This window comes from Cherax quadricarinatus, chromosome 55 (genome assembly GCF_038502225.1).
Source record: "Cherax quadricarinatus isolate ZL_2023a chromosome 55, ASM3850222v1, whole genome shotgun sequence".
Taxonomy (NCBI): domain Eukaryota; kingdom Metazoa; phylum Arthropoda; class Malacostraca; order Decapoda; family Parastacidae; genus Cherax; species Cherax quadricarinatus.
This window is the reverse complement of record NC_091346.1, coordinates 2,195,947-2,220,255: the sequence shown is the minus strand read 5'-3', so window position 1 is coordinate 2,220,255 and position 24,309 is coordinate 2,195,947. Positions and strand designations below refer to the sequence as shown.

The window sequence follows — 24,309 nt, the reverse complement described above, 5'->3', positions numbered from 1 at the left end:
CTTTGCCCAGGATCACCAATTACACAACTCATCCTCATAATTCACAAACAACTACGTGGACTTCTCACATACGGCCATACTACGTTGAACGCACCGCTTCTCGTCCGATCAGCGAAGTTAAGCAACGTTGGGTTTGGTTAGTACTTGGATGGGTGACCGCCTGTGAACACCAAATGCTATTGGCATAAATCTTTGGCCTGGTCTCAGACCGGGCAGCGGGGGGGGTTGGCCCCCGAAACCCTCTCCAGGTAAACTTCAGGTAAATGGTGTTCAACAAATTTCTCAGTTAGGTCAGTTGTCCTCTATCCATAACAAAATAACCAATTAGCATACCACAGCGGGGAAAAAATTAATATAATACAAAAAAAATAAGTTCCCGAACAGCCAGTGAGAGTGGTAGACATAACTACGTAGGATTTTCACTGTTTAAGATGACTTCACCTGTCTCCCACTTGACTGTCTTTACAACAGTGAAATGTTGACTGTCAGAGGAAGAGCTGAGTTACAGTACAAAATCAACATTTGCTTAAGAGGACAATTAAGACAAGACATTTCTGAGACAAATTCTTCAAAATCAGACATTAAAAATATGACTTCAAGTAACTGTACCAAAAATATGTGAGCCCCCCCTTGAGACTGGTGCTCCCCCTTGAGACTGGTGCCCCCCTTGAGACTGGTGCTCCCCCTTGAGACTGGTGCTCCCCCTTGAGACTGGTGCTCCCCCTTGAGACTGGTGCTCCCCCTTGAGACTGGTGCTCCCCCTTGAGACTGGTGCTCCCCCTTGAGACTGGTGCTCCCCCTTGAGACTGGTGCTCCCCCTTGAGATTGGTGCCCCCCCTTGAGACTGGTGCTCCCCCTTGAGACTGGTGCTCCCCCTTGAGACTGGTGCTCCCCCTTGAGACTGGTGCTCCCCCTTGAGACTGGTGCTCCCCCTTGAGACTGGTGCTCCCCCTTGAGACTGGTGCTCCCCCGTGAGACTGGTGCTCCCCCTTGAGATTGGTGCCCCCCCTTGAGACTGGTGGTCCCCCTTGAGACTGGTGCTCCCCCTGGTGCTTTGAGACTGGTGCTCCCCCTTGAGACTGGTGCTCCCCCTTGAGACTGGTGCTCCCCCTTGAGACTGGTGTTCCCCCTTGAGACTGGTGTTCCCCCTTGAGACTGGTGCTCCCCCTTGAGACTGGTGCTCCCCCTTGAGACTGGTGTTCTCCCTTGAGACTGGTGCTCCCCCTTGAGACTGGTGCTCCCCCTTGAGACTGGTGCTCCCCCTTGAGACTGGTGCTCCCCCTTGAGACTGGTGCTCCCCCTTGAGGCTAGTGCTCCCCCTTGAGACTGGTGTTCCCCCTTGAGACTGGTGCTCCCCCTTGAGACTGGTGCTCCCCCTTGAGACTGGTGCTCCCCCTTGAGACTGGTGCTCCCCCTTGAGACTGGTGCTCCCCCTTGAGACTGGTGCTCCCCCTTGAGACTGGTGCTCCCCCTTGAGACTGGTGCTCCCCCTTGAGACTGGTGCTCCCCCTTGAGACTGGTGCTCCCCCTTGAGACTGGTGCTCCCCCTTGAGACTGGTGCTCCCCCTTGAGACTGGTGCTCCCCCTTGAGACTGGTGCTCCCCCTTGAGACTGGTGCTCCCCCTTGAGACTGGTGCTCCCCCTTGAGACTGGTGCTCCCCCTTGAGACTGGTGCTCCCCCTTGAGACTGGTGCTCCCCCTTGAGACTGGTGCTCCCCCTTGAGACTGGTGCTCCCCCTTGAGACTGGTGCTCCCCCTCGAGACTGGTGCTCCCCCTCGAGACTGGTGCTCCCCCTCGAGACTGGTGCTCCCCCTTGAGACTGGTGCTCCCCCTTGAGACTGGTGCTCCCCCTTGAGACTGGTGCTCCCCCTTGAGACTGGTGCTCCCCCTTGAGACTGGTGCTCCCCCTTGAGACTGGTGCTCCCCCTTGAGACTGGTGCTCCCCCTTGAGACTGGTGCTCCCCCTTGAGACTGGTGCTCCCCCTTGAGACTGGTGCTCCCCCTTGAGACTGGTGCTCCCCCTTGAGACTGGTGCTCCCCCTTGAGACTGGTGCTCCCCCTTGAGACTGGTGCTCCCCCTTGAGACTGGTGCTCCCCCTTGAGACTGGTGCTCCCCCTTGAGCCCGGTGCTCCCCCTTGAGACTGGTGCTCCCCCTTGAGCCCGGTGCTCCCCCTTGAGACTGGTGCTCCCCCTTGAGCCTGGTGCTCCCCTTTGAGCCTGGTGCTCCCCATTGAGCCTGGTGCTCCCCTTGAGCCTGGTGCTCCACCTTGAACCTGGTGCTCCCCCTTGAGCCTGGTGCTCCACCTTGAGCCTGGTGCTCCCCCTTGAGACTGGTGTTCCCTCTTAAGTTTCAATGAGTCGTACTCACCTAGTTGTGTGTGTACTCACTTAACTGTGGTTGCAGGAGTCGAGTCGAGGCTCAGCTGGCCCCGTGCATGTGTGTGTGTGTGTGTGTGTGTGTGTGTGTGTGTGTGTGTGTGTGTGTCTGTGTGTGTGTGTGTGTGTGTGTGTAGACGTCAGCAGCATGCACACCCGTGGTGAAGTCATACATAAATATACACAGGCAGCCAAGCATACGCTATTCATCATGCATGAGCTGCTCCCCCCTGACCCCCCCATCCGCGCCCTCTTTGACAAGGCCACACTGGGAAAGATTTTTTACTAAAAAGGCTTAAATGCAACCAGCAAGTCTGCCAGAGAATCAGTATCTGTGTTTCCGCTAAATTCGGACTGATATCGGCAAAAATTTTGGCACCGTTTTATGATTATTCTGTATAATTGTGGGAGCACCTACAGTGTGCTGGTATACTATTCAATATAATAGTTACATTGTGGGAACACCAGGAGTGTGCTGCTACACTATACAATATAATAGTTACATTGTGGGAACACCCACAGTGTGCTGCTACACTATACAATATAATAGTTACATTGTGGGAACACCCACAGTGTGCTGCTACACTATACAATATAATAGTTACATTGTGGGAACACCCACAGTGTGCTGCTACACTATACAATATAATAGTTACATTGTGGGAACACCCACAGTGTGCTGCTACACTATACAATATAATAGTTACATTGTGGGAACACCCACAGTGTGCTGCTACACTATACAATATAATAGTTACATTGTGGGAACACCAAGAGTGTGCTGCTACACTATTCTATACCTTTGATATAGCTTTGAAGAGTTTCGAGAGTTTAACTGCTCTCAGAGCCCGGCCATGGGCCAGGCTCGTCCGGTGCTTAACTGATCAACAAGGCTGTTGCTGCTGGAGGCTCACTGCCCCACATATGCATCAAAGCCTGGTTGATCTGGCACCAGGTGAAGATACTTGTCCAGTTTCCATTTGCTTCTACACTTGCCCCAGCCGTGTTTCTAATATCTTCTGGTAAGATGCTGAATAGTCTGGGACCCCGGATGTTGATACAGTGTTCCCTTATTGTCCCCACCGCACCCCTGCTCCTCACTGGGTTTCTCTCTCACTCCAGTATGTTGTCATGGCAGTGTGCAGATTTGGGACCAGTTCCTCGAGTACTTCTGAGGTGTATGTTATCATGTATCTCTCTCACTTCCTCCGCTCCACTGAGTACATGTTCAAGACTTGAAGGCGTTCCCAGTAGTTTAGGTGATTTACTGGCTCAATGTGAGCTGTAAACCATCTCTGTATTTGTTCCAGCTCCGACATTTCTCCTGCTTTCAACGCGGCCGTCAGCACTGAGCAATATTCTAAGTGAGGGAGCATTAGCGATTTGAAGAGTGTCACCATCGGCATTATTTCCCTTGTTTTGAAAGTTCTCAATACCCACCCCGTCATCTTCCTGGCTGTCGTGATCTTTGTCTTGTTATGTCTCTTAAAAGAAAGGTCAGTTGACAATTATTTCCAAGTCTTTTACGTGTCCTTTCGTTCTATTTGGTGATCCTCTCGAGTTTTGTATATAGTGTTGCTTTTGAGTTCTTCATTCTTTCTATACCTAAGCAGCTGGAATTTATCACCACTGAACGTCATGTACTGTACTGCCCACTGGTAAACCCTGCTTATGTCTTGTAATTTTTCAGTGTCCTCTATCGTAGTGACTTTCATACTTATTTTAGTGTCATTTGCAAATGATGATACAAAAGTGTGCCGGGTGTTTTTATCTATGTCTGCAATGAGGGTGAGAAACAGCAGAGGTGCCAGGACAGTGCCTTGGGGCATTGAGCTTTTGACCTCGCTGATACTGGATCTTGCTCTGTTTACTACTACTTGTTGTGTTCTGTGTCAGGAACACTAAAATCCATCTGCCTACCTTCCCCGTAATGCCCATGACCTTCATTTTGTGCGCTATCACTCCATGATCACATTTGTCAAATTCCTTTGCAAAATCCGTGGAAATCACATCTGCTTTTTGGTTGTCTTCCAACGCCTCCGTAGTTCTGTCATAATGGTTCAGCAACTGTGACAGGCATGATCGTCCTGCTCTAAAACCATGCTGGTTCAAGTTATGTTGGTTGTGCTGGTCCATGTAATTTGTAACCTGCCGTCTCGTCACTCTTTCGAAGATTTTTATGATGTGAGAAGTTAGGGCTACTGGTCTGTAACTTTTAGCTAGTGCTCTGCTACCTCCCTTATGCAAAGGAGCCATGTCTGCACTCTTTAAGACCTCCGGTATTTCACCTAGATCTAAGTTCTTTCTCCAAAGAATACTGAGGGCTCGTGCTAGTGGTACTTTGCACTTCTTTATAAACAGAACATTATATGAATCTGGTCCAGGTGCTGAGTGAGTGGGCATGTTGTCCATTTCTTTTTCGAAATTTATGGTATTTGCAGTAATGTCAGTTAGTTGGTCTGTGCGGCCTTCTGCTGGAGTGAAAAATATTTCAGCATTTTCTACCTTGCTGTCATTTAGTGGGTTGCTGAACACCGACTCATACTGTTCTTTTAGGATTTCACTCATTTCATATTCATCGTCAGTATACGAGTCTCCTCTCAGTAGTGGTCCAATTCTACAGGTAGTTCTTAGCTTGGATTTTGCGTAGGAAGAGAAATATTTTGGGTTTCTTGCAATATCCTGTATGGCCCTTTGTTCCCTCTGTACTTCTTCTATTAGGTGTGACATCCTAAGTTTTTGCTCTAATTCAGTGATCTCTCGGCTAAGACTATCCTCTGTTGAAACATATTTGTGTTTGTAAGCAATTCAGTAACCCGTTTTCTTTTTCTATACCATCTCCTACGCTCTCTCTATATCTGATATCTTCTGGGTTTCCTCAATGGTACGTGCTTCATACATACCTTGTATGCTTCTCTAGGCACTGATAAGGATTTAGTACGCTTAGGCATTGCTGTCTTGGTTTAAGGTTGCTGCTTACTATAACCCCCCAAGTCCTTTTCGCAATCTGTATGGCTAAGCTCTACATTATTTAACTTACAAGTGCTAGGGTTATGGACACTCCCGAGCTTCAGAACCTTGCATTTATCTACATTGAACCGCATATGCCACTTTTCTGACCAAGAGTAGAGTTTGTCTAAATCCTCCTGAAGTTCCATAACATCTACGTTTGAATCAATTATCCTACCTATCTTTGTGTCATCGGCGAATTTGCTCATATCACTAGTAATTCCTTCATCAAGATCATTGATATATATTATAAACAATAACGGGCCCAAGACTGATCCCTGTGGAACGCCACTTGTTACTGATCCCCATATGTCGATATTTATTCCCTCATCTATGTCGTTTATGTAAATTGTGAACAGCAACGGGCCCAACGCTTACCCCTGAGGAACACCGCTTGTGACGTGCCCCCATTCTGATTTTTCCCCATTTACGCAAACTCTCTGCTGCCTATTTGTCAGCCATGCCTCTACCCAGGAAAAAATTTCTCCTCCTATTCCGTGTGCCTTAAGTTTCCTCAATAGACTCTGGTGTGGAACTCTATCGAAAGCCTTACTGAAGTCCATATACACAATATCATATTCATTACCATGATCTACCTCCTCAAACACCTTAGTGAAAAAAATTAGTAAATTCGTAAGACAGGAAAGCCCCTTTGTAAAACCATGTTGAGATTCATTAATCAATCTGTGCCTATCAAGATGGCTACGAATTGCTTCGGCAATTATTGATTCCATAAATTTTCCCACTATGGAGGCAAGGCTTATTGGTCTATAGTTCGAAGCCAAGGACCTGTCACCTGCCTTGTAAATAGGTATTACATTTGCCATTTTCCACTTATCAGGCACTACGCCAGTTTGTAGTGATATGTTAAAAAGATTAGCCAAAGGTATGCTAAGTTCCTCTTTACATTCTGTTAACACCTTTGCAAACAGTTCATCAGGACCTGGGGATTTGCTAGGTTTTAGTTTCTCTATTTGTCTGAGGACCATGTCACTAGTTACCACAATTGTGCATAGCTTATCATCCTGTTCTACATAATCGATTATTTCAGGAATATCGCTAGTATTTTCCTGTGTGAAAACTGAGAGGAAGTAGGTATTGAGAATTTCACACATATCTTTATCACTCTCAGTGATCTGACCTGAATTACTCTTAAGTGGGCGCCAATCTTGTCCCTAATCTTACTTCTGTATACCTGAGAGAACCCTTTTGGGTTAGTCTTTGAATCCCTTGCGATCTTAGCCTCATAATCCCTTTTTGCTCTTCTTATTCCTTTCTTTATTTATCTCTTTAATTGAATATATTGATTTCTTAATTGCCCATCCCCTCTTTTGATATGCCTATATATGCCTCTCTTTTGACCAATGAGATGTTTTAATCTATTGTTCATCCATTTGGGATCATTTTTGTTAGATCTAATTTCCCTACTCGGAACAAAAGTTGTCTGGGCAGCTAGAACTATGCTCTGAAAAACGTCAAACTGGCAACCAAGATCACCTACCTGACCCATAGTCAGGACATCCCAATTTAGCCCACCCAGGTAATTTTTCAGTCCCATGAAGTCGGCCAAGCGAAAATCTGGGACAGAGATTTGATTGCAGTTATCTGGGTAATTCCATGATATACTGAAACTAAGTGATTTGTGATCACTTTCCCCAAGCTCATCATTAACCTCAAGATTATTAATTAGTGAATCTTTGTTGGCAAGAACTAAGTCAAGCAGACTGTTTCCTCTAGTTGGTTCTGTCACAACCTGTTCTAAAAAGCAATCCTGAACCGTATCAAGAGTCACTAGACAAGATTTCCTGTCATATTGTTCCAATAAATTTGTCTGAAGTTAAAATCTCCCATTATCACAACATTTTCATATCTAGATGCCTTATAAATTTCGTCCCATAACAGCTTACTGCACTCCCTATCAAGGTTTGGGGGCCTATCAATCACACCCAAATTTGTCACATCCCTCGAGAAACTGTAGCCAGATTCTGTGTTCCATGTTTCTAATCTTATATCATGTCTAAGACAACAATTTAAATTTTCTCTGACTTACATCGCCACCCCACCATGTCATGTGGGTTTCGATAAAGTGGATGGGGTAAGAATACTCACGTAGGCTGGTAGTACGTATAATATAACGGAAAGTATGGGAAGGCACCAACAGCCGACCTGCCTCTCTCTGCTCCCTATCTTGACTGACTCACAGTGCCTATGGGTGAGGGGGTGTTTGAAATCCTGCTATGGTCAGCAGCAATATGAATACAGTCAGTAATTCACGCAGAGACGGTTGGTAGCGAGTCATCTACTGGTACACTGGTTACTGGTAACTGGTTACTAGGAACTGGTACTACTACTGAGAACCACCCTTCCTGTTGACCCTATCATTGTGGAATAGTTTATAACCCTGTATGTTGCATTCAGAAGGCATTTCTCTATCTTTCAGGTTGAACCAGGTCTCTTATACCAATAATATCTATATTACCTACACTTGCAAGTAATCTTTGCTCATCTATCTTATTTCTTAGACTCCTACTATTTGTATAGTAAACCTTAAGGGAGCTAATCACTCGTTGCCCTCTACCATCTCTCTCTGTTTGTTGATCAATTGATTTGCCATTACTAGCAACTTTATTCTGAATATTGTCTTTTAAACATATCCCTGAGGTATCCCGGTAATAACTGCTGTTTTTAACCCTAATGCTGCAGCCTGATTGTTTCCCACAAACACCCATACCTCTATAATCTATCAGTTTAAATTCCTAGACAAGTCATCAATTACCCTCTCAATCGAATTGGCTAATGCAACCACTCCATCCCCAGAGAGATGAACCCCATCCCTTGCATACATATCACGTTTGCCAAAAAAATAGGTCCCAGTTATCAATGAATGGGATTGCAAGTCCTTGCAGTACCTGCAATTTATACCAATTACCCTAGACATCCATTCATTGCCCACTCCCTTTCTAGGCAAGATGCTACATATGACTGGGATCCCTCCCTTAGACCTAACTACTTCTATGGCTGACCTGTACTTATCCAGCAGCTCCTCTCTCCTGCCCTTCCCAATGTCATTACCCCCAGCAGTAAGACAGATAATGGGCTTGTTCCCATTACCTGCCATAATATTATCCAACCTGCTGACTATGTCACCAACGCCAGCTCCAGGAAGGCACACTCTCTGTCTGACCTTTCTGTCTGTTACAAAATGCATGGTCCATATAACTTACCTGAGAATCGCCTACTATTAAAATATTCTAACCTTGATTAGCAGGGGAATCAGTGGTACCGTCAATCTTACTAACCACTGAAGTACACTCGTCTTGGAGAACAGAGAATCGATTTCCTACCTTCACTTCTCTATGAACTCTCATCTTCCTTCTTCCTGAACTGTGAACCACTTGCCACTTAAAGCGGCTGCCACCATCACTGCTGGTGACCATTTCCTCCTTACCAGCTAAATCCTTCTCACACTCACTCCCAAACTCATCTATATGAAGCTTTATCTTCCTATTTTCCTCCTAAAGAAGTAGAATCTCCTTCTTCAACACTTGAACCCGATATACTAAAACACTACAACAAGCCATGGTGCTTGGTAATAGCCCACGCTAACTCCCAAGAGCTTAGGCAGGTATGACCACACGTGACCACTGACCTCAGCCTAAGCTCTTTTGGTACAAAATTATTAATTTTTATATTAACATAAATGAAAAAAAACATACATCTTTGAACGTACAAGAGAAAATTTAAAAAAGGACTTAACTTTAAACGAGTTCTTGCTAAGTGACCAGTTTTACCAATTCGGCACGAAACATATTATAGAGAGAGAGAGAGAGAGAGAGAGAGAGAGTAAAAAAAAAAAGATTAAAATAAACTAACACTGAACACAATAAACAACCAATAAATACTATCACAGCAAAGAGAACTGGGGGGAGGGAAGGTTAGGAGATGGGGTTGTTGGAGGCGAGGGGGGAGGGGGAAGATACAAACAAGTGTAGGGAAGGGAGAGGCTGGAGTAGGCCTATGTGAAAGACGTTTCATTACAAAGAGCTGGTGAAAGCAACCAATGATACAGCACAAGTTTTGAGTATTAAAGTGGAAACCAAAAATCTAGTGAATGTCCTTGTATATATACCGCCAGCAACGACTGACGACTTAGTAGAATAGACCAAGAAAATAGTTGTCTTTAAACCCCAGCACCAAACATTATCCTCCTCGGAGAATTCAATTTCTCAAATACGAAATGGAAGATAGGAAAATCAGAGCACTGTACAATACTAGAAATACTGGAAGCACGTTAGGTCGACTGGTACATAAGAGAGCTACTGGACCTCTGTGAAAAGTCTGCCTTCAACCTACCGATAGAAAAACCTCCAATAAATGAAAATACACTGTCGATGAAGGTCTGGCTGGTTGACACTAGTTATTTAATATATCAGTCATCAATGCATCATGTAGAAACAAGCGGAGGTATATGCAGATGAAGATCGGAGTCAGTAGGATTCAAAACCACGTCAGGGCTAGGCAGCCTGGTTACAAGCCATGTTTCTTCCCTATCTTTCATCTACATGCATCCTCCTCTTCCTTCCCCTCCAAGTTTCTGAGGCATCTGTAACTGAGTGGTCTAGAGCATCACTTGGAGGAACGTTGCCAGACTCTCCTGACGTGGTTTCGAATCCTCCTGACTGCGGTCTTTCTCTGTATATCAGTGATATCCACGTCAAACGTCAGCCATCCCACGCTTAGCATATAACGGTGGAAAACCTCTCGTCAGTGCTGTGCAAAAATATGCACAGGTATACACTTAAAATGTCTGGGTAACACCAGTGTGTTAAGACCGATTGATTGGTATATACTGGCACTTTTGTTGCTAAATTTGGTATAACACACAATCAAGGCTTAATTAAGATAGGGGGGGGAGGGGTATGGCAGCGCCACTGACCACAAGAACCCACCTTTTGTGGTAGGGGAAGGGGCAGGCATAAATCCCTCACACAGCTCCCTCCGCTTGTTAACTGTTCCAGCTCTCTTCTAGATTTGTCTAGAACAGGGAGGTTACCTGGAGGTCATTCCGGGGATCAACGCCCAAACGGCCCGGTCCATGACCAGGCGTGCGGCCAGCTGTTACTGCTGGCCGCACGCAGTCCAACGTACGAGCCACAGCCCGGCTGATCCGGCACTGATTTTAGGTATCTGTCCAGCTCTCTCTTGAAGGCAGTCAGGGGCTTATTGGCAATTCCTCTAATGCTTGATGGGAGGCTGTTGAACAGTCTTGGGCCCCAGACACTTACGGTGTTTTCCCTTAGTGTACCAATGGCGCCCCTACTTTTAACTGGGGGCATTTTGCATCGCCTGCCCAGTCTTTTACTTTCGTAGGGAGTGATTTCTGTGTGCAGATTTGGGACAATTCCTTCCAGGATTTTCCAAGTGTAGATTATGATACATCTCTCCCTCCTGCGTTCCAACGAGTACAAGTCAAGTGCTTCCAAGCGTTCCCAGTAGTAGGGGCGCCATTGGTACACTAAGGGAAAACACCATAAGTGTCCGGGGCCCAAAACTGTTCAACAGCCTCCCATCAAGCATTAGGGGAATTGCCAATAAGCCCCTGGCTGCCTTCAAGAGACAGCTGGACAGATACCTAAAGTCAGTGCCGAATCAGCCGGGCTGTGGCTCGTACGTTGGACTGCGTGCGGCCAGCAGTAACAGCCTAGTTGATCAGGCCCTGATCCATCGGGAGGCCTGGTCATGGACCGGGCCGCGGGGGCGTTGATCCCCGGAATAACCTCCAGGTAAGGTGCTTGACAGAACTTATACGTGCAGTAAAGGATCTCTGTACACACTCTAGATTTGCAATTTCACCTGCTTTGAATGGAGACGTTAATATACAGCAATATTCCAGCCTAGAGAGAACAAGTGATTTGAAAAGGATCATCATTGGCTTGGCATCTCTCGTTTTGAACGTTCTCATTATCCATCCAATCATTTTCTTTGCACTTGCGATCGAGGCACTGTTGTGATCCTTGAAAGTGAGATCCTCAGACATTACTACTCCCAGGTCCCTTACATTATTTTTCCGCTCTATTGTATGGCCAGAGTCTGTAGAGGGACACTAGTATTCCCACACATGTAGGTGTGTGGGGGGGGAGGGGTGCTGTTAGACCTGGGAAAATATATTCACTGTCCATGATCCTCTCGATAGATTTTCTAGCCACCACTGTTGGTGTTTCCTGAAGGGTCATGGTTTCCTCTACTGGACAGTGCAATTATAGAGGTCAGGTAAACGGACGCAGATGCAACTAATATGACTCTCCAGGAGCTTAACATCGCTCCTGAAGAAACATTGCCACAATGAAACGTCACATTAGTTGCATCTGTGTCCATTTACCTAACATTGTCGGTAATTCTACCATTATTATTAATTATTGAAGTACTAGCCTGTCTAATTTGTCTTGGCCGTACCGCTTACATAGGGGTGAGAGGCCACCATCTTCCCTAGTGGTCATCTGGAACCCGGGCCATCATCACTCTCACCAAGTTGCAGTGACATCTGGTTATGAACCTCGACCCTATAGAAGCATTCTCCTAATGACGTAAGATAATCTTCAGACCAGACAGTCTCCCACTGACACTATTAACATCCTTGAACTTACATCTGGATCTTCCAAAATATCGTTACATCGCATATGAGGTACTGGCCCAAGTCGACGTCCACACAGTAAATGAGATGGACTCAGTACTTCCCTGTTGTCTAGATTATCACTGACATGACAGAGGTCTACCTGGAGGGCATTCCGGGGATCAACGCCCCCGTGGTCCGGTCCACGACCAGGCCTCCCAGTGGATCAGTGCCTAATCAACGAGGCTGTTACTGCTGGTGAGAGGCTGGCTCTTAATTCTGTTACCTTGAATTATTCTAAATCGATCCTTATACAGTGTGTCTTCAGATATCATTTTATGACATCTTGACAAGCTCTCAAAATTATACTGTTCAAAGTGCAGTAATGCTTTGATCTGGAACTAGTTGCCCACTCCGCTATAAAAGGTAAAATACTCATCCAGTCAGCAGGCAGAGAAGGATGGGACCATCAAGTTTACCAGGCAGGTGAGCCACAAAGGTAAGACCTACTATACAGAATGTATTCTCTGACCCATCAACAATAGCATAGTGCGCGCGTATATCTGAGCAACACTATGTAGAGGAGCTGTGGTGTTGTGATGATGTGGTGTGGTAGTGTTGTGATGCTGCGGTGTGGTAATGTTGTGGTGTTGCCGTGTGGCAGTGTTGTGGTGTTGTAGTGTTGTGGTGTGGTAGTGTTGTGGGGCTGCGGTGTGGTAGTGTTGCGGTGTGGTAGTGTTGTGATGCTGCGGTGTGGTAGTGTTGTGGTGTTGCCGTGTGGTAGTGTTGTGGTGCGCCGGTGTGGTGTTGTAGTGTGGTAGTGTTGTGGTGTTGTAGTGTGGTAGTGTTGTGATGCTGCAGTGTGGCAGTGCTGTGATGCTGTGGTGTGGTAGTGTTGTGATGCTGCGGTGTGGTAGTGTTGTGATGCTGTAGTGTGGTAGTGTTGTGATGCTGCGGTGTGGTAGTGTTGTGATGCTGCGGTGTGGTAGTGTTGTGATGCTGTAGTGTGGTAGTGTTGTGATGCTACGGTGTGGTAGTGTTCTGATGCTGCGGTGTGGTAGTGTTCTGATGCTGCGGTGTGGTAGTGTTGTGATGCTGCAGTGTGGTAGTGTTGTGATGCTGTAGTGTGGTAGTGTTGTGATGCTGCAGTGTGGTAGTGTTGTGATGCTGCGGTGTGGTAGTGTTGTGATGCTGCAGTGTGGTAGTGTTGTGATGCTGCGGTGTGGTAGTGTGATGCTGCAGTGTGGTAGTGTTGTGATGCTGCAGTGTGGTAGTGTTGTGATGCTGCGGTGTGGTAGTGTTGTGATGCTGCGGTGTGGTAGTGTTGTGATGCTGCGGTATGGTAGTGTTGTGATGCTGCAGTGTGGTAGTGTTGTGATGCTGCAGTGTGGTAGTGTTGTGATGCTGCAGTGTGGTAGTGTTGTGATGCTGCAGTGTGGTAGTGTTGTGATGCTGCGGTGTGGTAGTGTTGTGATGCTGCGGTGTGGTAGTGTTGTGATGCTGCGGTGTGGTTGTGATGCTGCGGTGTGGTAGTGTTGTGGTGTTGCCGTGTGGTAGTGTTGTGGTGCGCCGGTGTGGTGGTGTTGTAGTGTGGTAGTGTTGTGATGCTGCAGTGTGGCAGTGCTGTGATGCTGTGGTGTGGTAGTGTTGTGATGCTGCGGTGTGGTAGTGTTGTGATGCTGTAGAGTGGTAGTGTTGTGATGCTGCGGTGTGGTAGTGTTGTGATGCTGCAGTGTGGTAGTGTTGTGATGCTGCGGTGTGGTAGTGTTGTGATGCTGCGGTGTGGTAGTGTTGTGATGCTGCGGTGTGGTAGTGTTGTGATGCTGCAGTGTGGTAGTGTTGTGATGCTGCGGTGTGGTAGTGTTGTGATGCTGCGGTGTGGTAGTGTTGTGATGCTGCAGTGTGGTAGTGTTGTGATGCTGTAGTGTGGTAGTGTTGTGATGCTGCAGTGTGGTAGTGTTGTGATGCTGCAGTGTGGTAATGTTGTGATGCTGCAGTGTGGTAGTGTTGTGATGCTGCAGTGTGGTAGTGTTGTGATGCTGCAGTGTGGTAGTGTTGTGATGCTGCGGTGTGGTAGTGTTGTGATGCTGCGGTGTGGTAGTGTTGTGATGCTGCGGTGTGGTAGTGTTGTGATGCTGTAGTGTGGTAGTGTTGTGATGCTGTAGTGTGGTAGTGTTGTGATGCTGTAGTGTGGTAGTGTTGTGATGCTGCGGTGTGGTAGTGTTGTGATGCTGCGGTGTGGTAGTGTTGAGATGCTGCAGTGTGGTAGTGTTGTGATGCTGTAGTGTGGTAGTGTGGTGATGCTGCAGTGTGGTAGTGTTGTGATGCTGCAGTGTGGTAGTGTTGTGATGCTGTAGTGTGGTAGTGTTGTGATGCTGCGGTGTGGTAGTGTTGTGATGCTGCAGTGTGGTAGTGTTGTGATGCTGTAGTGTGGTAGTGTTGTGATGCTGCAGTGTGGTAGTGTTGTGATGCTGCGGTGTGGTAGTGTTGTGATGCTGCGGTGTGGTAGTGTTGTGATGCTGCGGTGTGGTAGTGTGATGCTGCAGTGTGGTAGTGTTGTGATGCTGCAGTGTGGTAGTGTTGTGATGCTGCGGTGTGGTAGTGTTGTGATGCTGCGGTGTGGTAGTGTTGTGATGCTGCGGTATGGTAGTGTTGTGATGCTGCAGTGTGGTAGTGTTGTGATGCTGCAGTGTGGTAGTGTTGTGATGCTGCAGTGTGGTAGTGTTGTGATGCTGCAGTGTGGTAGTGTTGTGATGCTGCGGTGTGGTAGTGTTGTGATGCTGCGGTGTGGTAGTGTTGTGATGCTGCGGTGTGGTTGTGATGCTGCGGTGTGGTAGTGTTGTGGTGTTGCCGTGTGGTAGTGTTGTGGTGCGCCGGTGTGGTGGTGTTGTAGTGTGGTAGTGTTGTGATGCTGCAGTGTGGCAGTGCTGTGATGCTGTGGTGTGGTAGTGTTGTGATGCTGCGGTGTGGTAGTGTTGTGATGCTGTAGAGTGGTAGTGTTGTGATGTTGCGGTGTGGTAGTGTTGTGATGCTGCAGTGTGGTAGTGTTGTGATGCTGCGGTGTGGTAGTGTTGTGATGCTGCGGTGTGGTAGTGTTGTGATGCTGCGGTGTGGTAGTGTTGTGATGCTGCAGTGTGGTAGTGTTGTGATGCTGCGGTGTGGTAGTGTTGTGATGCTGCGGTGTGGTAGTGTTGTGATGCTGCAGTGTGGTAGTGTTGTGATGCTGTAGTGTGGTAGTGTTGTGATGCTGCAGTGTGGTAGTGTTGTGATGCTGCAGTGTGGTAGTGTTGTGATGCTGCAGTGTGGTAGTGTTGTGATGCTGCAGTGTGGTAGTGTTGTGATGCTGCGGTGTGGTAGTGTTGTGATGCTGCGGTGTGGTAGTGTTGTGATGCTGCGGTGTGGTAGTGTTGTGATGCTGTAGTGTGCTAGTGTTGTGATGCTGTAGTGTGGTAGTGTTGTGATGCTGTAGTGTGGTAGTGTTGTGATGCTGCGGTGTGGTAGTGTTGTGATGCTGCGGTGTGGTAGTGTTGAGATGCTGCAGTGTGGTAGTGTTGTGATGCTGTAGTGTGGTAGTGTGGTGATGCTGCAGTGTGGTAGTGTTGTGATGCTGCAGTGTGGTAGTGTTGTGATGCTGTAGTGTGGTAGTGTTGTGATGCTGCGGTGTGGTAGTGTTGTGATGCTGCAGTGTGGTAGTGTTGTGATGCTGTAGTGTGGTAGTGTTGTGATGCTGCAGTGTGGTAGTGTTGTGATGCTACGGTGTGGTAGTGTTGTGATGCTACGGTGTGGTAGTGTTGTGATGCTACGGTGTGGTAGTGTTGTGATGCTACGGTGTGGTAGTGTTGTGATGCTGCGGTGTGGTAGTGTTGTGGTGCTGCCGTGTGGTAGTGTTGTGATGCTGCGGTGTGGTAGTGTTGTGATGCTGCGGTGTGGTAGTGTTATGATGCTACGGTGTGGTAGTGTTGTGATGCTACGGTGTGGTAGTGTTGTGATGCTACGGTGTGGTAGTGTTGTGATGCTACGGTGTGGTAGTGTTGTGGTGCTGCGGTGTGGTAGTGTTGTGGTGCTGCGGTGTGGTAGTGTTATGATGCTGCGGTGTGGTAGTGTTGTGATACTGTGGTGTGGTAGTGTTGTGGTGCTGCGGTGTGGTAGTGTTGTGATACTGTGGTGTGGTAGTGTTGTGATGCTGTAGTGTGGTAGTGTTGTGATGCTGTAGTGTGGTAGTGTTGTGGTGCTGTGATGTGGTCGTGTTGTGATGCTGTAGTGTGGTAGTGTTGTGGTGCTGTGATGTGGCAGTACTGTGATGCTGTGGTGTGGTAGTGTTGCGATACTGTGGTGTGGTAGTGTTGTGATGCTGTAGTGTGGTAGTGTTGTGATGCTGTGGTGTGGTAGTGTTGTGATGCTGTAGTGTGGTAGTGTTGTGGTGCTGTGATGTGGCAGTGCTGTGGTGTGGTAGTGTTGTGGTGCTGTGATGTGGTAGTGTTGTGGTGCTGTGATGTGGTAGTGTTCTGGTGTTGCGGTGTGGTAGTGTTGAGATGCTATGGTGTGGTAGTGTTGTGATGCTATGGTGTGGTAGTGTTGTGATGCTATGGTGTGGTAGTGTTGTGGTGTTGCGGTATGGTAGTGGTGTGATGCTATGGTATGGTAGTGTTGTGGTGTGGTAGTGTTGTGATGCTGTGGTGTGGTAGTGTTTTGGTGTTGCGGTGTGGTAGTGTTGTGATGCTGTGGTGTGGTAGTGTTCTGGTGTTGCGGTGTGGTAGTGTTCTGGTGTTGCGGTGTGGTAGTGTTCTGGTGTTGCGGTGTGGTAGTGTTGTGATGCTGTGGTGTGTTACTGTTGTGATGTTGCGGTGTGGTAGTGTTGTGGTGTGGTATTGTAGTGGTGATGTGATGTGGTAGTGTTGTGGTGCTGTGATGTGGTGTAGTAGTGTTGTGATGATGTGGTGTGGTAGTGTTGTGGTGTTGCGGTATGTAGTGTTGTGATGCTATGGTGTGTTGTGGTGCTGTAGTGCTGCGATGCTATGGTAAGGTAGTGTTGTGGTGTGGTAGTGTTGTGATGTTGTGGTGTGGTACTGTTGTGGTGTTGCGGTGTGGTAGTGTGGTAGTGTTGTGGTGTGGTATTGTGGTGCTGTGGTATGATAGTGTTGTGGTGCTGACAGGATTGCCTCGTACTCATGCTGCCCCCAGGGGAGAGCAAGCCGGCAGGATCGCCCCAGGGTAAAGCATGCTTGCAAGGGTTAAACCAAGGTAGAACATCTGGCAGGGTTGCCCCAGAGGTAGAGCATGCTGGCAGGGTTGCCCCCAGGGTACGGCATGCTGGCAGAGTTGCCCCCGGGGTATAGCCTACTCCATAAATTTGGCAGAAGAGCAATAGCTACCAACTGTAGACCAATAGCTCTAACGTCTCGCACAATAAAAATCTTTGAAAGAGTACTAGGAAGAATGACTGCAAACCACTTAGGTTCCCAACAACTGCACAATCCAGGGCAACATGGGTTCAGAGCAGGTCGTTCCTGCTTCTCGCAACTACTAGACCACTACGATATTGTCTTGGATGCACTGGAAGACAAACAGAATGCAGATGTATTATACACAAATTCTGCAAAAGCGTTTGATAATGCAATCATAGTGAAATAACGCATAAAATGCGTGCTTAAGGAATAACTGGCAAAGTGGGCAGATGGATCTTCATAGTTAAATCTAAAGTTGCTACAGTGAAGAGCTCTATACATAAGTAACCCCCACATAGGAGAGAGGAGCTTACGACGACGCATCAGTCCGGCTTGGACCATTTACAAAGTTACAAAGACTTTGGTATTGTGCCTTTTTGTTCTTTTTTGAAGGGTTCTGTTCCAAAAGGCACAGTACTCACCCTCATACTGATTCTTATCCTCATATCAGACAGACGGAAGTAAACCATAAACTGTATCATCCTTTGGAGACGATACTAGGATCTGCATGAGAGTCATCCATTGAGAACACGGTAAATCTCCAAGAAGATATAAACCAAGTTTTCCAATGAGCAACAGAGAACAATATGATGTTCAATGAAGATCATTTCCAACTACTCCGTTATGGAAAACTGTGGGAAATAATAGCTAGAACTGAGTATACTATAAACTCCAATCACACAATAGAGCGGAAGAGCAATGTGAAGGACCTGGGAGTGGTAATGTCTGAGGATCTCACCTTTAAGGATCACAACAGTGCCACTATCATCTGCGAGGAAAATGATAGGATGGATAATGATAACGTTCAAAACAAGAGATGCCAAGCCAATGATGACCCTTTTCAAATCACTTGTTCTCTCTAGGCTGGAATACTGCTGTACACTAACATGTCCATTCAAGGCAGGTGAAATCGCAGACCTACAGAATGTACAGAGAACTTTTACTGCACATATAAGTTCCGTCAAGCACCATAACTACTGGGAACACTTGGAAGCAAGCACTGCACTTCTACTCACTGGAGCGCACGCGAGATACATCATTATCTACACCTGGAAAATGATAGAGGGACTGGTCCCTAATCTGCACACTGAAATCACTCCCCGTGAAAGCAAAAAACTTGGCAGGCGATGCAACATACTGTACCTCCAATGAAGAGTAAGAGCGCCATTAGTACACTAAGAGAAAACACAAGTGTTAGGCCCAAGAATTCGTTCAACAGCCTCCCACCAGGCATAAAGGGAATTACCAACAGACCCTTGTTGTCTTCAAGAGGGAGCAGGACAGATACTTAGTCAGTACCGGATCAACCGGGCTGTAGTTCGTACGTTGGACTACGTGCGGCCAGCAGTAACATCCTGGTTGATCAGGCCTGGTCATGGACCAGGCCGCGGGGGCGTTGATCCCCGAAATACCCTCCAGGTAGGGTAGAGTATGCCGACAGAGTTGCACCAGGGGAGAGCATGCTGGCAGGGTTGCACCAAGGGAGAGCATGCTGGCAGGGTTGCACCAGGGGAGAGCATGCTGGCAGGGTTGCACCAGGGGAGAGCATGCTGGCAGGGTTGCACCAGGGGAGAGCATGCTGGCAGGGTTGCACCAGGGGAGAGCATGCTGGCAGGGTTGCACCAGGGGAGAGCATGCTGGCAGGGTTGCACCAGGGGAGAGCATGCTGGCAGGGTTGCACCAGGGGAGAGCATGCTGGCAGGGTTGCACCAGGGGAGTGCATGCTGCAGGGTTGCACCAGGGGAGAGCATGCTGGCAGGGTTGCACCAGGGGAGAGCATGCTGGCAGGGTTGCACCAAGGGAGAGCATGCTGGCAGGGTTGCACCAGGGGAGAGCATGCTGGCAGGGTTGCACCAAGGGTGAGCATGCTGGTAGGGTTGCACCAAGGGATAGCATGCTGGCAGGGTTGCACCAGGGGAGAGCATGCTGGCCCCAGGGTAGACCATGCTGGCCCCAGGGGAGAACATGCTGGCCCCAGGGGAGAACATGCTGGCAGGGTTGCACCAGGGGAGAGCATGCTGGCCCCAGGGTAGACCATGCTGGCCCCAGGGTAGACCATGCTGGCCCCAGGGTAGACCATGCTGGCCCCAGGGGAGAACATGCTGGCCCCAGGGGAGAACATGCTGGCCCCAGGGGAGAACATGCTGGCCCCAGGGGAGAACATGCTGGCCCCAGGGGAGAACATGCTGGCAGGGTTGCACCAGGGGAGAGCATGCTGGCCCCAGGGTAGACCATGCTGGCCCCAGGGTAGACCATGCTGGCCCCAGGGTAGACCATGCTGGCCCCAGGGTAGACCATGCTGGCCCCAGGGTAGACCATGCTGGCCCCAGGGGAGAACATGCTGGCCCCAGGGAAGAACATGCTGGCAGGGTTGCACCAGGAAAGAGCATGCTGGCCCCAGGGTAGACCATGCTGGCCCCAGGGTAGACCATGCTGGCCCCAGGGGAGAACATGCTGGCCCCAGGGGAGAACATGCTGGCAGGGTTGCACCAGGAAAGAGCATGCTGGCCCCAGGGTAGACCATGCTGGCCCCAGGGTAGACCATGCTGGCCCCAGGGGAGAACATGCTGGCAGGGTTGCACCAGGAAAGAGCATGCTGGCCCCAGGGTAGACCATGCTGGCCCCAGGGTAGACCATGCTGGCCCCAGGGTAGACCATGCTGGCCCCAGGGGAGAACATGCTGGCAGGGTTGGCAGTGACTCAGTAATTCCCCGCTAAGCCGGCTAATTTTATCATCTTAAATAAACGATGAGGATGTTATATCCGACCTTGCCACACTCCAGCAGCCGGCACATGACCCCAGCAGCCGGCACATCACCCCAGCAGCCGGCACATGACCCCAGCAGCCGGCACATCACCCCAGCAGCCGGCACATCACCCCAGCAGCCGGCACATCACCCCAGCAGCCGGCACATCACCCCAGCAGCCGGCACATCACCCCAGCAGCCGACACATCACCCCAGCACTCGGTTCATCACCCCAGCACCTGGTTCATCACCCCAGCACTCGGTTCATCACCCCAGCACCTGGTTCATCACCCCAGCACTCGGTTCATCACCCCAGCACCTGGTTCATCACCCCAGCACTCGGTTCATCACCCCAGCACCTGGTTCATCACCCCAGCACTCGGTTCATCACCCCAGCACCTGGTTCATCACCCCAGCACTCGGTTCATCACCCCAGCACCTGGTTCATCACCCCAGCACCTGGTTCATCATCCCAGCACTCGGTTCATCACCCCAGCACCTGGTTCATCACCCCAGCACTCGGTTCATCACCCCAGCACCTGGTTCATCACCCCAGCACTCGGTTCATCACCCCAGCACCCGGTTCATCACCCCAGCACTCGGTTCATCACGCCAGCACCTGGTTCATCACCCCAGCACTCGGTTCATCACCCCAGCACCTGGTTCATCACCCCAGCACCTGGTTCATCACCCCAGCACTCGGTTCATCACCCCAGCACCTGGTTCATCACCCCAGCACCTGGTTCATCATCCCAGCACTCGGTTCATCACCCCAGCACCTGGTTCATCACCCCAGCACTCGGTTCATCACCCCAGCACCTGGTTCATCACCCCAGCACCTGGTTCATCATCCCAGCACTCGGTTCATCACCCCAGCACCTGGTTCATCACCCCAGCACTCGGTTCATCACCCCAGCACCTGGTTCATCACCCCAGCACCTGGTTCATCACCCCAGCACTCGGTTCATCACCCCAGCACCTGGTTCATCACCCCAGCACCTGGTTCACTCAAGCACCCGGTTTATCATCCTAGCATCCGGCACATCACCCCAACACCTGGTTCATCACCCCAGCACCTGTTTCATCACCCCAGCACCCGGTTCATCACCCCAACACTCGGTTCATCACCCCCAGCACCCGGTTCATCACCCCAGCACCCGGTTCATCACCCCAGCACCCGGTTCATCACCCCAACACTCGGTTCATCACCCCCAGCACCCGGTTCATCACCCCAGCACCCGGTTCATCACCCCAGCACCCGGTTCATCACCCCAGCATTCGGTTCATCGCACCCGGTTCATCACCCCCAGCACAAGGTTCATCACCCCGAGCACCCGGTTCATCCCCCTCAGCACTCGGTTCATCATCCCCAGCACCCGGTTCATCATCCCAGCACCTGGTTCATCACCCCAGCACCTGGTTCATCATCCCCAGCACAGGGTTCATCATCCCAGCACCTGGTTCATCATCCCAAGCACCCAGTTGATCACCCCAGCACCCGGTTCATCACCCCAGCACCCGGTTCATCACCCCAGCACAGGGTTCATCACCCCAGCACCCGGTTCATCACCCCAGCACCCGGTTCATCACCCCAGCACCCGGTTCATCACCCCAGCACCCGGTTCATCACCTCCAGCACAGGGTTCATCACCCCAGCACCCGGTTCATCACCCCAGCACCCGGTTCATCACCCCAGCACCCAGTTCATCACCCCAGCACCCGGTTCATCACCCCAGCGCCAAGTTCATCACCCCAGCACCCGGTTCATCACCCCAGCACCCAGTTCATCACCCTAGCACCCGGTTCATCACCCCAGCACCCGGTTCATCACCCCAGCACCCAGTTCATCACCCCAGCACCCAGTTCATCACCCCAGCACCCAGTTCATCACCCTAACACCCGGTTCATCACCCCAGCACCCGGTTCATCACCCCAGCACCCGGTTCATCATCCCAGCATTTGGTTCGTCGCACCCGGTTCATCACCCCCAGCACAAGGTTCATCACCCCGAGCACCCGGTTCATCCCCCTCAGCACTCGGTTCATCATCCCCAGCACCCGGTTCATCACCCCAGCACTCGGTTCATCACCCCAGCACCCGGTTCATCCCCAGCACACGGTTCATCATCCCCAGCACCCGATTCATCACCCCAAGCACCCAGTTGATCACCCCAGCACCCGGTTCATCACCCCAGCACAGGGTTCATCACCCCAGCACCCGGTTCATCACCCCAGCACCCAGTTCATCACCCCAGCACCCAGTTCATCACCCTAGCACCCGGTTCATCACCCCAGCACCCGGTTCATCACCCCAGCACCCGGTTCATCACCCCAGCACCCAGTTCATCACCCCAGCACCCAGTTCATCACCCCAGCACCCAGTTCATCACCCCAGCACCCGGTTCATCACCCCAGCACCCAGTTCATCACCCCAGCACCCGGTTCATCACCCCAGCACCCAGTTCATCACCCCAGCACCCAGTTCATCACCCCAGCACCCGGTTCATCACCCCAGCACCCGGTTCATCACCCCAGCACCCGGTTCAACACCCCAGCACCCAGTTCATCACCCCAGCACCCAGTTCATCACCCCAGCACCCAGTTCATCACCCCAGCACCCGGTTCATCACCCCAGCACCCGGTTCATCACCCCAGCACCCAGTTCATCACCCCAGCACCCGGTTCATCACCCCAGCACCCGGTTCATCACCCCAGCACCCGGTTCATCACCCCAGCACCCAGTTCATCACCCCAGCACCCGGTTCATCACCCCAGCACCCGGTTCATCACCCCAGCACCCAGTTCATCACCCCAGCACCCAGTTCATCACCCCAGCACCCAGTTCATCACCCCAGCACCCGGTTCATCACCCCAGCACCCGGTTCATCACCCCAGCACCCAGTTCATCACCCCAGCACCCAGTTCATCACCCCAGCACCCGGTTCATCACCCCAGCACCCGGTTCATCACCCCAGCACCCGGTTCATCACCCTAGCACCCGGTTCATCACCCTAGCACCCGGTTCATCACCCTAGCACCCAGTTCATCACCCCAGCACCCAGTTCATCACCCCAGCACCCGGTTCATCACCCCAGCACCCGGTTCATCACCCCAGCACCCGGTTCATCACCCCAGCACCCGGTTCATCACCCCAGCACCCGGTTCATCACCCCAGCACCCGGTTCATCATCCCAGCACCCAGTTCATCACCCCAGCACCCGGTTCATCACCCCAGCACCCGGTTCATCACCCCAGCACCCGGTTCATCACCCCAGCAGCCAGTTCATCACCCGGTTCATCACCCCAGCACCCGGTTCATCACCCCAGCACCCGGTTCATCACCCCAGCACCCGGTTCATCACCCCAGCACCCGGTTCATCACCCTAGCACCCAGTTCATCACCCTAGCACCCGGTTCATCACCCCAGCACCCGGTTCATCACCCCAGCACCCGGTTCATCATCCCAAGCACCCGGTTCATCACCCCAGCACCCGGTTCATCACCCCAGCACCCAGTTCATCACTCCAGCACCCGGTTCATCACTCCAGCACCCAGTTCATCACCCCAGCACCCAGTTCATCACCCCAGCACCCGGTTCATCACCCCAGCACCCGGTTCATCACCCTAGCACCCGGTTCATCACCCCAGCACCCAGTTCATCACCCCAGCACCCGGTTCATCACCCCAGCACCCGGTTCATCACCCCAGCACCCGGTTCATCACCCCAGCACCCAGTTCATCACCCCAGCACAGGGTTCATCCCAAGCACCCAGTTCATCACCCCAGCACCTGGTTCATCACCCCAGCACCCAGTTCATCACCCCAGCACCCGGTTCATCACCCCAGCACCCGGTTCATCACCCCAGCACCCGGTTCATCACCCCAGCACCTGGTTCATCACCCCAGCACCCGGTTCATCACCCCAGCACCCGGTTCATCACCCCAGCACCCAGTTCATCACCCCAGCACCCGGTTCATCACCCCAGCACCCGGTTCATCACCCCAGCACCCGGTTCATCACCCCAGCGCCCAGTTCATCACCCCAGCACAGGGTTCATCCCAAGCACCCAGTTCATCACCCTAGCACCTGGTTCATCACCCCAGCACCCGGTTCATCACCCC

General features: G+C 50.5%; 1 protein-coding gene and 1 pseudogene across 1 annotated transcript in view; one reads left to right on the top strand and one right to left on the bottom strand.

The window, feature by feature from the left end:
* The window catches only part of LOC128698917 (mucin-2), a 770,561-nt gene that overhangs the window by 434,032 nt on the left and 312,220 nt on the right, over positions 1-24,309 (bottom strand). The window lies entirely within an intron of this gene.
* On the top strand, positions 67-185 carry LOC128699036 (5S ribosomal RNA; annotated as a pseudogene).